This window comes from Perna viridis, chromosome 8 (assembly GCF_037379345.1).
Source record: "Perna viridis isolate PV_CMFRI_1.1 ecotype Kerala chromosome 8, ASM3737934v1, whole genome shotgun sequence".
NCBI classification, from domain to species: Eukaryota; Metazoa; Mollusca; class Bivalvia; order Mytilida; family Mytilidae; genus Perna; species Perna viridis.
Window position 1 is genome coordinate 32,241,109 of NC_142452.1, and position 12,939 is coordinate 32,254,047.

A 12,939-nucleotide genomic window follows, 5' to 3' on the forward strand; every position below is an offset into this window, starting at 1 on the left:
ATGTATAAAATTTTACCGGCTTTATATACAGGCGTCGAATTTTACAAAGATGACACGTGACTTTTGAAATGGACAATTTGTTACAAACGTGATATTTAGGGGATTTTCAATGTCAAATAGTTGTTAATATAGATTGTAACGGGAATCAAAAGAAAAGTCCTCTTGAAATACTGGCAATATACTAATATTTTACAGTCTATTTTGGTAGACTGGTTTTCCATATGAGAAATATTATAAAACCAACGCATTTCAAAAGCTTTTCAAATTAAAGAAAATAATATGTTCCTTTCTTCTCATAAATGCTTATTCTAAACATACATTTATACACATGCAATCAATTACAATAGTATGGTGGCATATCTATGACAAAACATTCTCCCTGTCACAATAAATGATAATTTTACAGATCATAGTTGTGGGCATAATCATTTTGCCAATTAGGAAGCTTAAAAAAGACCAATGAATAATATGGTAAACAAACTTTTCCTACTTTCCGCAAAATAGAAGACGTATTATCGTTAAACAATCATAGTTTTGGGGATTTGATACATCGCGTCTACCCAAAAGAACTTAAGATAAATGATACTTCAAACACTGTGAAGCCATCTTCATATCTTGACCTATAGTTAGAGATCAATGGGGAAGGAAAATTAGTGACCAAATTTTGGGACAAACTTAATGACTTTCCATTTAGAATTGTAACCTTCCTTTCATCTGTGGCAACATCTCTTCAGGACCTGCGGTAGGGACTTTTCAAATTATAACTCGTTATGCCAGAGCTTGCCGATACTGTGCAGACGTATCGCGCTAGACTTCTTACAGTTAGTTTTCTGGAACAGGGTTATGTTGCTACGAGATTGTCAACACTACAGAAGTTTTATGGTCGTTTTATGAACTCGTAGATCGTTACACTGTATCCATCTGCACCTTGAAAACTGATTTGTTCAACGTATCATAGTTTTCCTTTCCTCATTCGTCTACCCCGGACTTGAGTTTTTATGTTTCTAGAAAGGAAGAGGGCGCTTACCGTACTGTTCTAAGTTTATAGTTGAGTCAGAGTTGATACTTTACTGTTGTTACATGTTTTTTGTGTTTGTCTGTTTTCACTGTCTGGTCTTTATCCGTGGATTATATTCTTTTGATTTCCGTTTAAATCTTTGTTCCTTTGATGACGTTCTCTTAAATACGTAAGAATCTGATTTCCCCGTGCATCCTGCTGATTCAAAATTGCTAATCCACCAATACTCGTCCCAAAACATACCATATAAGTACAGTATACCTTAAAATTATTTTCAATGGAAATTTCATTGAATAAATATGCAAGATTGAACTTTGCAAAACTTTACAATTTTATGACAGGCTTCTACAACATCCATATGCAATTTTTCTGTTAAAAGTCATTAAATACTTTAAATGGCCTTCCTTTCAGAATCCATTTCATTTCTCAATTCGTGATTTTTTATTTTTTTTTAAGTTGAAGGTTTTGTGCGGAAAGTTTCATTTATCGACTGTTCAGATTTAAAATTGATTTACAAAGCGGTGTAGAAAGTGTTTCAAACCCAAACCATGGTATTACGTATGACATGTTTTTGAATCACAAACATTCCTTGTACGTTCATTTCAAATGAGTTCATATCAAAATATTACGAATTTGTTCAATATCAATACGCGATATGGTTTGGAATTAATTGTACAAAGTAATTTTGGTTGCTACATATGTAACCAATCAAAAAGCTAATTACAAATTACAAAATAATTTCAAGATATTGACTTTTACACAAAAATGCCTATCATTTGATATCGATTAAACCACATTTTCGTATTGGATAAAAGGTGCTCATGTATCATTTCTAATTCTGCAGTAAAATTTCCATAAGTCATTATCATGATTTGGTATTGACCAGAAAACCGTTCTGTATAAGAACATTTCACATTAATGACCATCTAGGGAATTTAGAGTTATATCACTTTAACTAAACTTGGTATTGGCTCAAATGCAGTTATTATCATTATCATGGTTAATACCACTGTCCATTGGGCAGTTCATACGTCATGATTTTGACCTTTAACAATTATTATGTACATAATGATTTTTGTCGTGTAGAAGGAAAGTGCTCATTTCTCAAACGACCCAACATGTTACTTTATGTACCCCGCTGAGGTGTCATACGATTGCTCAAAATGTTGAAACCAAAAAATGGCGTGGTACATATATTTGAATTCACGGAAATTACTAAAAGTAAAGGCCATGCATATAATTCCATATAACATTCAGAGGTACTAATTGAAAAGGTGATTCATGGTTCAGAAAATTAACGACCAATCGCGGTTTTTTTTATAAGAACAGACTTGGTTGACCTCATTATAGTACTGTTTATAAAAAAAATCCGTTTTTCTGAGATACATTTGTAACCATACAGTCATCTCTCACGGAAATGATCTATGCCAAGTACGATAACTATTTGAAAAATACCAATTGTATGTACAATCTATAAAAGTTTTACCTCAAAAGTGCAATAACCTAATGACAAAGATAGACAGATTGTTCATTCTGAAACTGTTTCTCTTTTCGGAACAAAGTGAATTTGGTTGGTTTCCATCTTGCATGAATCACCTTCTGTCTGATTGTATATATACCGCTACTTAAAGTACATATATGCACATTGGCAAAAGCAATGTATATATAACTATGCATTCTGCTGGCCAGTTACTATTACTTGGGACGGAATTTCAGCTATATATCTTACATATATACAAGTTCGCCCTGTCGGAAATTAAGTTAACCGGAAGTGACTGTTTAATTCATTTACATATTTGTTTTAGTATTTCATTGGCCTATAATTAAATGGGCATTAATATGTAAAAAATAATGCATATGTAAATGCTATGCCTGAAATGAAACAAGCATTTTTATTAAAGTCAAGCACAATTCCCGATGGATGAGACAAAAACAGCGACGTGGCAGTTCATCGCCAACACAGTTGTTAAATGTACTTATTTGTAAGAATTAGACAAAATGGGAAATATTAGAAATAGCATGTCAAAACCCAACGATCTGAAAATATGATTTCACTCAAGGATGTATGCTTTCTCTACATATACTATATTTCTTTCTATACATGAAAAGACCTTTATTTGATCCTGCATCACTGTCTTTGTTTAGTGTTCTAAAACTAACGAATACATATTTGCATTTGGTCGTGTTAATTAAAATGTTTAACTCACTTCTTTTTCAGTTAAAAATATTTAAGGATAAACTTACATACGGTGAGGGCATTACTTTTAGTAGGACTAAACTGGCCTGGAGCTTGCATGTCAGTTAACTGTGAGCAGTCATTAGTTTTTGCTTTGCGTAACGTAGGATCAGTTTCTTTTTTTTTTTTTTTTTTGTTGTTGTAACAAGGGACTAAGACCTTTTAGGACTGATATTTAGGTGTGTTTTATTGTGTATTATGTTTTCGTCATTGATCAGATATTAAAGGGGGTTGAGTATTGTGAATACGTGTACTTTAACCTGTCTGATTTTATTCGCCTGTCCGAAAAGAATAATCAAGAGAACCAAGATTATAGCGGTTTTCAAAAGAATGTAATCCAGGGACAAAGACCAGACATGGAAAACAGACATACACAACAATGGACATAAAGTAACTAAAATCATACATACAAAGTAACAAAAGCATGAATGAGCAACTCGGACTAAAAACACCTGCCGAATTGCTCATAAAAAGTCAAGTCCGGGGTAGACAAACGAGGAAAGGAAAAATATGATACATTGAATAAATTAGTTTTCATGGCGCAGATGGATACATCATAACGATCCACGAGTTCATGGTGACGACCATAAAACTTCTATAGTGATGACTTCAATCTTGTAGCAACATAATCCTGTCCAGAAGCCTTTTTGTTAGATTTCTTGTGCGATACAAAAAGTCTGCGTAATTTCGGCAAGCTATGGCATAACGTATGAGTTGCGATATGAACACTCAATATGCAGGTTCTGAAGAGATGTTGCTACAGATGAAAGGAAAATTGACAATTCTGAATGAAAAGTCATTATATTTGTCGTAAAGTTTGGTCAATGGTTTTCCTTTACAATCGATTTTTAAGTGTAGGTCAAGATATGAGGCTGGCTTCACAGTGTCTGAAGTATTCTTTATCTCAAGTTCTTTTGGGATAGATGCAATGTATAAAATCCCCGAAATCAGGATTGTTTGAAGACAATACGTCATCTATACAGCGAAAACTGAGCTTAAAGGATCTAGCCAAACGATATTCTTTCTTTCTGATTAGATCAGCTATGAAGTCAGCCTCATAAGAGTGACGGAATTAGACAGCAAGAAAAGGAGCACAATTTGGTCCCATAGGAATGTCCACCATTTGTTAAAAAACGCATCCACTACACTGGACAAATATGTTGGCGATTAAGCATTTTGTAAATATCTTCCTCTGTATAATTGGAAGATGATTTGGAATTATTTCGTACGAACTATGAGGAATATGTACCAAAAACTAGGATTTCTAGTCTCTGTATGTTTATTTTTGACTTTCAGTTTCTTTTTATGTTGTTATTCAACAATATTATTATCATGCAACTATTTCGCTGTAGCTGGGCATGATATTGTGTTTGAGACAGCTGCAGCCTTTACTGTGGTGTAAAGGTTTCATTGTTATTCATTGAAAATCCATTAGCTGACTTTTTTCTATCTCTTTGTCATATTATCCATATCAAATCTCGTTATATTGCAAATCGTGTCATTTATAAACGTCTCAAACATTTGCTCATTTACTAAAACAATAAAAAACAACAAAATCTTACATCTGCAAGTGCTATCAGTTTCATAGGAACATATTGAATCTTTATAATCTAATTAATGCATTCAAAGATGTTTTTCGATCAATATAATTTGGCAAAAGTTGTAAAACTCGTTATGGTAAGTACCTTTAGGTATCAGGGACTGGGTGAAACATGGTACCAAAACAACACCCTTCTGAAAGTGTAATTTAACTATTTGCACCATCAGAGTAATGGAAAAGAAGATTGCCCATATCATTTTGGTTAGTTGATTTATAATTTCATTTCCAGGGCATAAAAGTCTGTCAAAAACTTCACTTTTCATAACTTTCTATTGAAAAACTTCTGAGCAAATCCATGGATGTAGAGATAATAAAGTAGTTTGTTCAAAATTCTTACTCTTTACTATACCATTTAAAACAAAATATCAATAATTAGATATATATGCGCTTTCCAGCCATGACTTTAGATGGAGAAGAACTTAATTGTTTTAAAGCTGAATTAGCTTCCAAAATTGTTCAGTTTTGATGCTACTGAATTTTACTGATTCATTGAAATAGGTTTGTAGTAATGCAATGGAAGCAAATAATGTCGAATTCAGTCTTGTTTCTTGTTCAGAGACAGTTACTGATCATATAACCAGTCTTTGTTTTTCTTTTGGTTGTTGCACTTTTGAGATAAAAATCATATAGATTGAACATGAAATTTGCACTTTGAAAGAGTTATTGTCCTTGATTCGGCTTCATTTGGTTGATTTCAGCGGGAGATGAATGTATTATTTTCTTAACAGCACAGATCTGGATGCAGAAAAGATTGTTGTCATGTGAAAGTATAGCATATGTAAACTGAAAAAGCAATACAAGTACTCTATCTATGTTTCGTTTCAAAAGTGAAACTGGACAGAAGAATCTTATGTGATTTACGTGATTAAATAAAAAATACTCTTACAACACCTTATCTTATTATGTTTTTCTTTATGTAATAAACAAATAAATATGTAGTATAACACAATGCTATTTCATCTATTAAGGAGATAGACCTAGGGTGAGGGACACAACTGTTCAAAATCATTCAAACGTTTGTATTCAACATTTTACTGCAATCCTATATAAGCATCCAATTAACTAGGATTCATTTTATGCTGCTTCAAACAAAAGCTTGAGAGGCTTTGGTAAAATTGAATATAATACAAACATATCACTGATTTTTTGAGTTATGTCCCTTACCCAAGGTCTACCTCCTTAACATGAACTTCCCTTGCCTGACACATATTTTTATTTCCTTTATATGACGTATTGGCATCAAATGAATTACTTCGTACGCCGATGAATTTATATAATGATAAAGCTTGATATATTAATGATAGAAAGATCTATATTTTAAACATTTCTAATTTTTAGCAGATTATACGAAATAGCATATTAACTTGCCCAAGCCATGTCATTGTGTTTGGCCTGTTTAACAATCTAAATATTTCTTACTATTCAATTTTTAATGGATTATAAGACTGTACTAAGAAATGGTTCGTTGTTAAAACATTATTATGTATGATATTTGAACCGCGGATTGCGGACCTATCGACATTAATGACGTCACAACGCCAAGGCAAGTTATGCAAAATCACTCGATTTCCTCAAAGAGAATAATCAATCTTGAATTTTGTTGCATACGAAACTAAACCATATCGATATGAATTGATATTCATATTTCTCATATTATAGTTTTTTATTAAACATATAAAATCTACAAAGAAAAAAATAGTCTGCAGAGCTTTCCACAAAAAGTCTAACATGTAAAATATATCCTTATTCATGACGTGAAAAGTTACAATCAACGACTTTTGTGTAGAGAAATTGACGGCTATTCATTAAATTAAAAACAAGTGATAGATATCATTCGGAAAGTTGCTATACCGAAATGGGACCGATCTAGTCTTTTATCATTCATCTCAATTTACACTTTGTTGAAAAAATGTTTCTGAATCTGGTACTGCACCTTTTGTTGCGAATGGATCAGTATTTTGCATCATCATTGTTGGTGTAACTGTAAAACAAATCAAAACATAGTGTTATTATTATGTATTATTTTTTTCTTTTATTTTGATATCGCATTTTGCAGCTTATGGTAGTCGTTTTTTTATTTTTTTTGTGTGTTTGTTTGTTTTGTTTTGTTTTGTTTTGTTTTTTTGTTTTTTTGTTTTTTTTTGTTTTTTTTTGTTTTTTTTTTTTTTTGTTTAATACTTCTTTTTTTTAATGCTGATAAATTGCAAAATTGAAACCTTAAAGGTATTTTCCTTTAAATCAAGATTTGAAAGTTTTTTTTTTCTACGGTGTCAGTTTTTACGATTACTGAAATTGTTTAATTGTTCATTTCTTTGTGATGTTGCCAGGGTAATGTGGTTGTTTTGACTTAAAGCAGAATCTAATTCTTACATAATGACAGATTTTTCTAAAAGTGTAAAGGAAATTTCACGAAAACTGTTCCTGACAGAATACAATTCATGTTTATAAAGCTTCAGGAAGAGTGTATTAAACAAACAATATATGATAAGAAAGCATATCATATAATCGTTAAGAATACTAGTTTACATACAAACTTTATTCACAAATAATGATTTCAGTGTAAAATAAAATACTGTAACTTCGATTTAGTTCATGCTTAAGATTGAACACATTTTTTTTTAGGATAAAAAAGTCACAAAACATCTAGTTAGCACAGAAACATTTACAAATGACGTGAAGCATATGATGATGATTCTTAGGGATGGTTTGACAGTTACTACCTGAGTAAGATTTACTCATCCAAAACGACGATGAGGAAGACCCGTCTTTTCGACTCTTGATGGCATTTTTGCAACAGAAGCAAACAACCATTAGCAGTAATACAACAGGCACGCATGCTATTGAGTAAACTAATACAATGTTCGTCATCTGAAAACATACATTTACGAATCTTAAGTACCTGAACAGGATAAACTTTTCAATTAATGTGGTGTTGGGCGATGGTGCATGGGGCAATTGTACATAAGCATGGGTCATGGCACAATGATTGGCAAGGCATGGAGCATGGGACAGTGGGTAACAAGACATGGGGTGTAGATCAATGGCAATAGAGATTTGAGCATAAGGCAATTGGACAATTGATAATACGGCAATTTGGCATGGGGCAACGACGAACAGGGCATAGGACACGAAAAATTGAGAATATACATTAATTAGTCACATATCATTGATAAACCTAAATTTTGCTTTACTTTCTAGTGTAAAATATGCCATTATATAAATTATAATGAATAAACAGTTATGTTTATTGCATGCAATGCCCGTGATGTTATGGGTCAGTGCTTGATATGAATAGGAAATGGAGCATGACGCAATAAAGTATTGAAAATTGAGAGAGTATAAAAATATCTATATCACTTTTCTTTTATAAGATAGAGTTTCAAAATAAAGACATTAAAAACTCATTATCATATAATGCCTTATTTACAAATAAAAAAACTCGAAATGTAACTTTGTTATACCGATGTGAGTAAAATATTCAATACATTTGATTTTTGTTGTCTATTGTCAATGTTAAATCGGTCTCTGCATGTCTCATTATATAGAGAATGTTAAGTTTGGGTGAAAACTTAATTCCTTAATAGAAATTTAAGGGATATATTTTTAGAAGGCAGAATAACATTTTTGCTGACAAAGTATTTATTCAAATGATTAAAAAATAAATAATATAATAAACCTTTTATATAGATATCTACATAGAGACAATTACATATACTTACAATTCGTTGTTTCTTGACTTTCCTCCTTTAATTGTATCAAATACTCTTTTGGATGCCGATCTGATTACGTTCATAACCTCGACGCATTTTATACTAAATAGTAGCTACCGATGTTATGCAAATAATATATTTAATTTTCATTTCGCTTGACCTGTGAAACACACTACTACATAACGAAACTTTTAACCTTTACGTACACGACACAAAAAATTATGTATCGTAATATTGCTTTTTAAACATAAAATGAAAAAAATGAAAAACTTTAATTACAAAATAATCGAAACATTAAGAAACCAATTATGTTGTGTTAGATGTTTTTTTTTTTTTTTTTTTTTTTTTTTTTTTTGTGGCCACACCTTATACAAATTTTGTCAGAGTCTTACAATAAGAAGAACGTAAGTCTAAATAGTATAAACTTGAATAACTTTGTTTTTGTACGTGCGATTTGATAACATTCAGGGGTTGATTGAAATGTAAAGTAAATTTCCAGTTTAAATGTATTACATTGTATATAACGAATATAATTATATATATATCAACAACAATTCACCGGGATAAAATGTCAGCGCAAGGCAACCCATCGATCTTCAATGAATGACGAGAAACCCCTCAAATCACAGGACAGGCGGCTGCAGCTGGCCCCAAAGCACCATTATACACAGGTGCAACGAAAGAGTTGCGCCTGTAAAGCCAATAATGATATAAACTAAAACAAGACACAGAAGCCAGAAAGTCCTGACTTGGGACAGGCGCAAAGATTCGGCGGGGTAAAGTACTATGGCATTATTGAAACCCTCACCCGTTAAGTTTTGGCCATTGTGGAAAAAAAGATACTACACAATCAAACACACCTACATTGTAACGATCAGTTCAAAAAGGTCTGAGTTCCTTGTTACAATGGAAATAAAGAACATAAATATAAATTACACAAATATACAAACTAAGGACTATTAGTAATTAACTGACATGCCAGTTCCAGATCGGTTTAATCATACTAAAAGTAATGTCCCCATTGTATGTAAAATAATTCCCAGTTCTTGATATGTATATAACAATCATTTGCGAACTATAAAGTGAAGAAGTGATTGACGTTATATCTTTGAACAGGCAAAACGTTCGTTATCTGATTCTCGGCTGTTCACAAAAAGTAGCCAATCGCGGCGTTTATCTAATCATTCTCCAGAGCTATAATTTTGTTCAGAATTTAAGTTTCGTACACACGCGACATTTCGAAAAAGTTACGTTTTCATTTATCTCATTTATTCCATTTTGAAAAGTTGAATTACCATATTTCAATGATTTACTGGTGCGAAAATGTGGCAACATTCTGGATTGTTTATAATGTAATCACCATGAACTGAAATCGTATGCTAATCGGTAAACATTGAGTTGTGCATTAACCTGATTCCTCATTTTCTTAAAATAAAATAATTCAAAATAATATTCCAAATATGCAGAAGAAGATGCTTGCAAAATGTTTTTTATCGACAACATATTTGTCCAGTGTGGTGGACGCCTTCTTCAACAAACGGTCGGCATTCCAATGGGAACAAATTGTGCTCCTCAACTTGCTGACCTATTCCTACACTCTCATGAGGCTGGTTTTATAGCTGATCTGATCCGAAAGAAAGAACATCTATTTTCCCTTATATAGATGACGTACAATCGTTAAACAGTCATAGTTTCGGGGACTTGATACATCGCATTTAAACCAAAGAACTTGTGATAAATGATACTACATACACTGTGAAGTCAGCCTCACATCTTAACGTACACTTAGCGATCGATGGTACAGGAAAAATATTTACAAAACGTTTAGAAAAACGTGATGACTTTTCATTCAGAATTGTCAACTTTCCTTGCATCTGTGGCAACATCCCTTCAGCACCTGCGTAGGGAGTTTTCATATCAAAACCCATACAATATCCCAAAGCTTATCGCAGACCTTTGGTATCGCGCTAGACTTCTTACAGTTAGGCTTCTGGAATAGGGCTATGTTTCTACAAAATTGAAGTCATCACTACAAAAGTTTTATGGTCGCCATCATGAACTCGTGGATCGTTACGATGTATCTATCAGCACCATGGAAACTGATTTATTCATCATGTCATAGTTTTCCTTTCCTCTTTCGTCTACCTCTGACTTTACTTTTTATGAGCAACTCGGAAGGTGTTTCTAGAAAAACAGAGGACGCTTTCACTACCGGTGCATCTAGTCCATGTCTGGTTTTTAATAGAGTCCGAATTGTTCATTTACTGATACTTAATATTCTTTGATGTGTATGTCTATTTTTAATGTTTGGTCTTTGTCCCTGAATTACTTTCTTTTGATTCTACTAGAACTTGTATCCCCTCGATTAATCTTTGATATCAAGCAAGAATAGACTTTTTTGTAAAGTGACCAAAGATTAGTTTTCTTTTTCGGGAAGTCTTTTATTTTACAAATGAACAATGTGTCAGAACAAAACATACTTCGAATTATATCATTTGAAGAAATGTTTTATAGGATTTTTAACTTCAGACATGTGTCGTATCTGCTTTGCTCATGTGCTTTATAATTTTTCTATGTAAAAATCATGCCGTGCATGTAGTAATTGCACAATGTGTTCCTATGAAAAAAAAATCATTATGAAGGAGGAAGCATAGTATTTACACATCAGAGCACACGCCACACTTGATCTAATTGTGATTGATTAGTTGTGGTTGTATGTTGGGGAATCACATTTGAATTTTATCCTTTGTACATGTATCAATGGATGTCAGTACCTTATTAAGGAGGTAGACCTAGTATAAAGGACATAACTCTTTGAAATCGGTGATATGTTCGTGTCATAATCAATTTCATCAAAGCTTTTCAAGCATTTTTTTTTAAACAGAATGGAATCAGTCCAAGTTACTTGGCTGCTTACATGAGATTGTTGTAAAATGGTGAATACAAACATTCAAATGATTTGTAAGAGTTGTGTCCTTTACCCTAGGTCTTCCACCTTAAAACATGTTTTGATAATGGTTTTATTAGTAGCTGAAATGATCTCCATAAAGGGCTGCAGCTGTGATTTGCCTGTTTTGCCATCTTTGGTTTACGTACTTTTATAGAGGTCTATGTGTTTGATGAATAAGATGATTCTTCTAAATTTGCATTTGGTATTGAGGTAGTTGGTTACATCAGTACCAACTTTGGAGGTAGTTTGTTGAGTAAGTTTTGCCTTCTTAATTGCAATGTATTGAGTTACCAGTATGATTCAGACACATCTATTTTATACAATATATTGGTGTGTTGACCAGCGTATGAGAATGTTGTTTGGTTAATTAGCACATATAGTATTATCATGCAGCTGGTTGCATAATAAAATTTTAGGAGTCACGATATTTTCCCAGCATTTAAATGCCACTATGGGTAGTCTTGTAAATAGCTTTTTTTCATTTGTGTCGTTATTAATTATTTGCCAGTGCTTCCGTATTAGTTTCTTTATTGCATTTTTTTCGGGTTTTTTTTTTTTTTTTTTTTTTTTTGTTTTTTTTTTTTTTTTGTTTTTGAGGTTCTACATTTCACAAACGTACATGTAGTTTCCAAAGCGCCAACAAAATGTTATTTTATTTTTGTGCATGGTATTAAGTTATTACATAAAATAAGATCTAATATGAAAGGAGTATTAATTGTTCAAAAATTTGTCTTGATGTCAATATTGCCACTTAATTAGCCATGACATTTCCAATTCCTCTCTTGTAAACAACATCTGATTTTCTCCTAATTCATAGGATTACACTGATCAACTATACCCGATAAAACACTCAACCGTTGTACGGTAGGTCATACTTAATACATTGACTATGTTAAATATGGAATGGAACAAACAAATGGAAACTCAACGAATTCTAAATAGTTAATACTTTCAGTGATCACAAAAAGGTATTCAACAAGAGTAAACACACGTTTCAGTAATTGTAGCAGTGAAAGCCTTGGAAGGTACCTACAACAATGGTCTACAGTAACAGAACGAATACACTTTTTAACATTTCATTCAAAAGTAATATATTGAAATAAAGACACAAAAATGACCAATATCTCCTCACTATTCAGCAGGCCTATGTCTGCATTGAGGTTAGATTAGTTTCACAAGATTTTAAACATTTTTTCTATAATACAAGGTAAAAAAAAGAAATCAAACAAACGCACCATGCATCTCATTCAAATATATATGAAATTTTATCCTGCAACTGAGCTTTCTACAATACAAATAAAGGGTGTCTCGAATATCCCAAAAATTTATTCCTCCGACATTTCGGTTACATGTATAAGCAACGTAAAAAACAGGGGAGAGGATAACCTGTTAAAAGGTGCCCTCACCGACTTCCGCGTTCAAAAC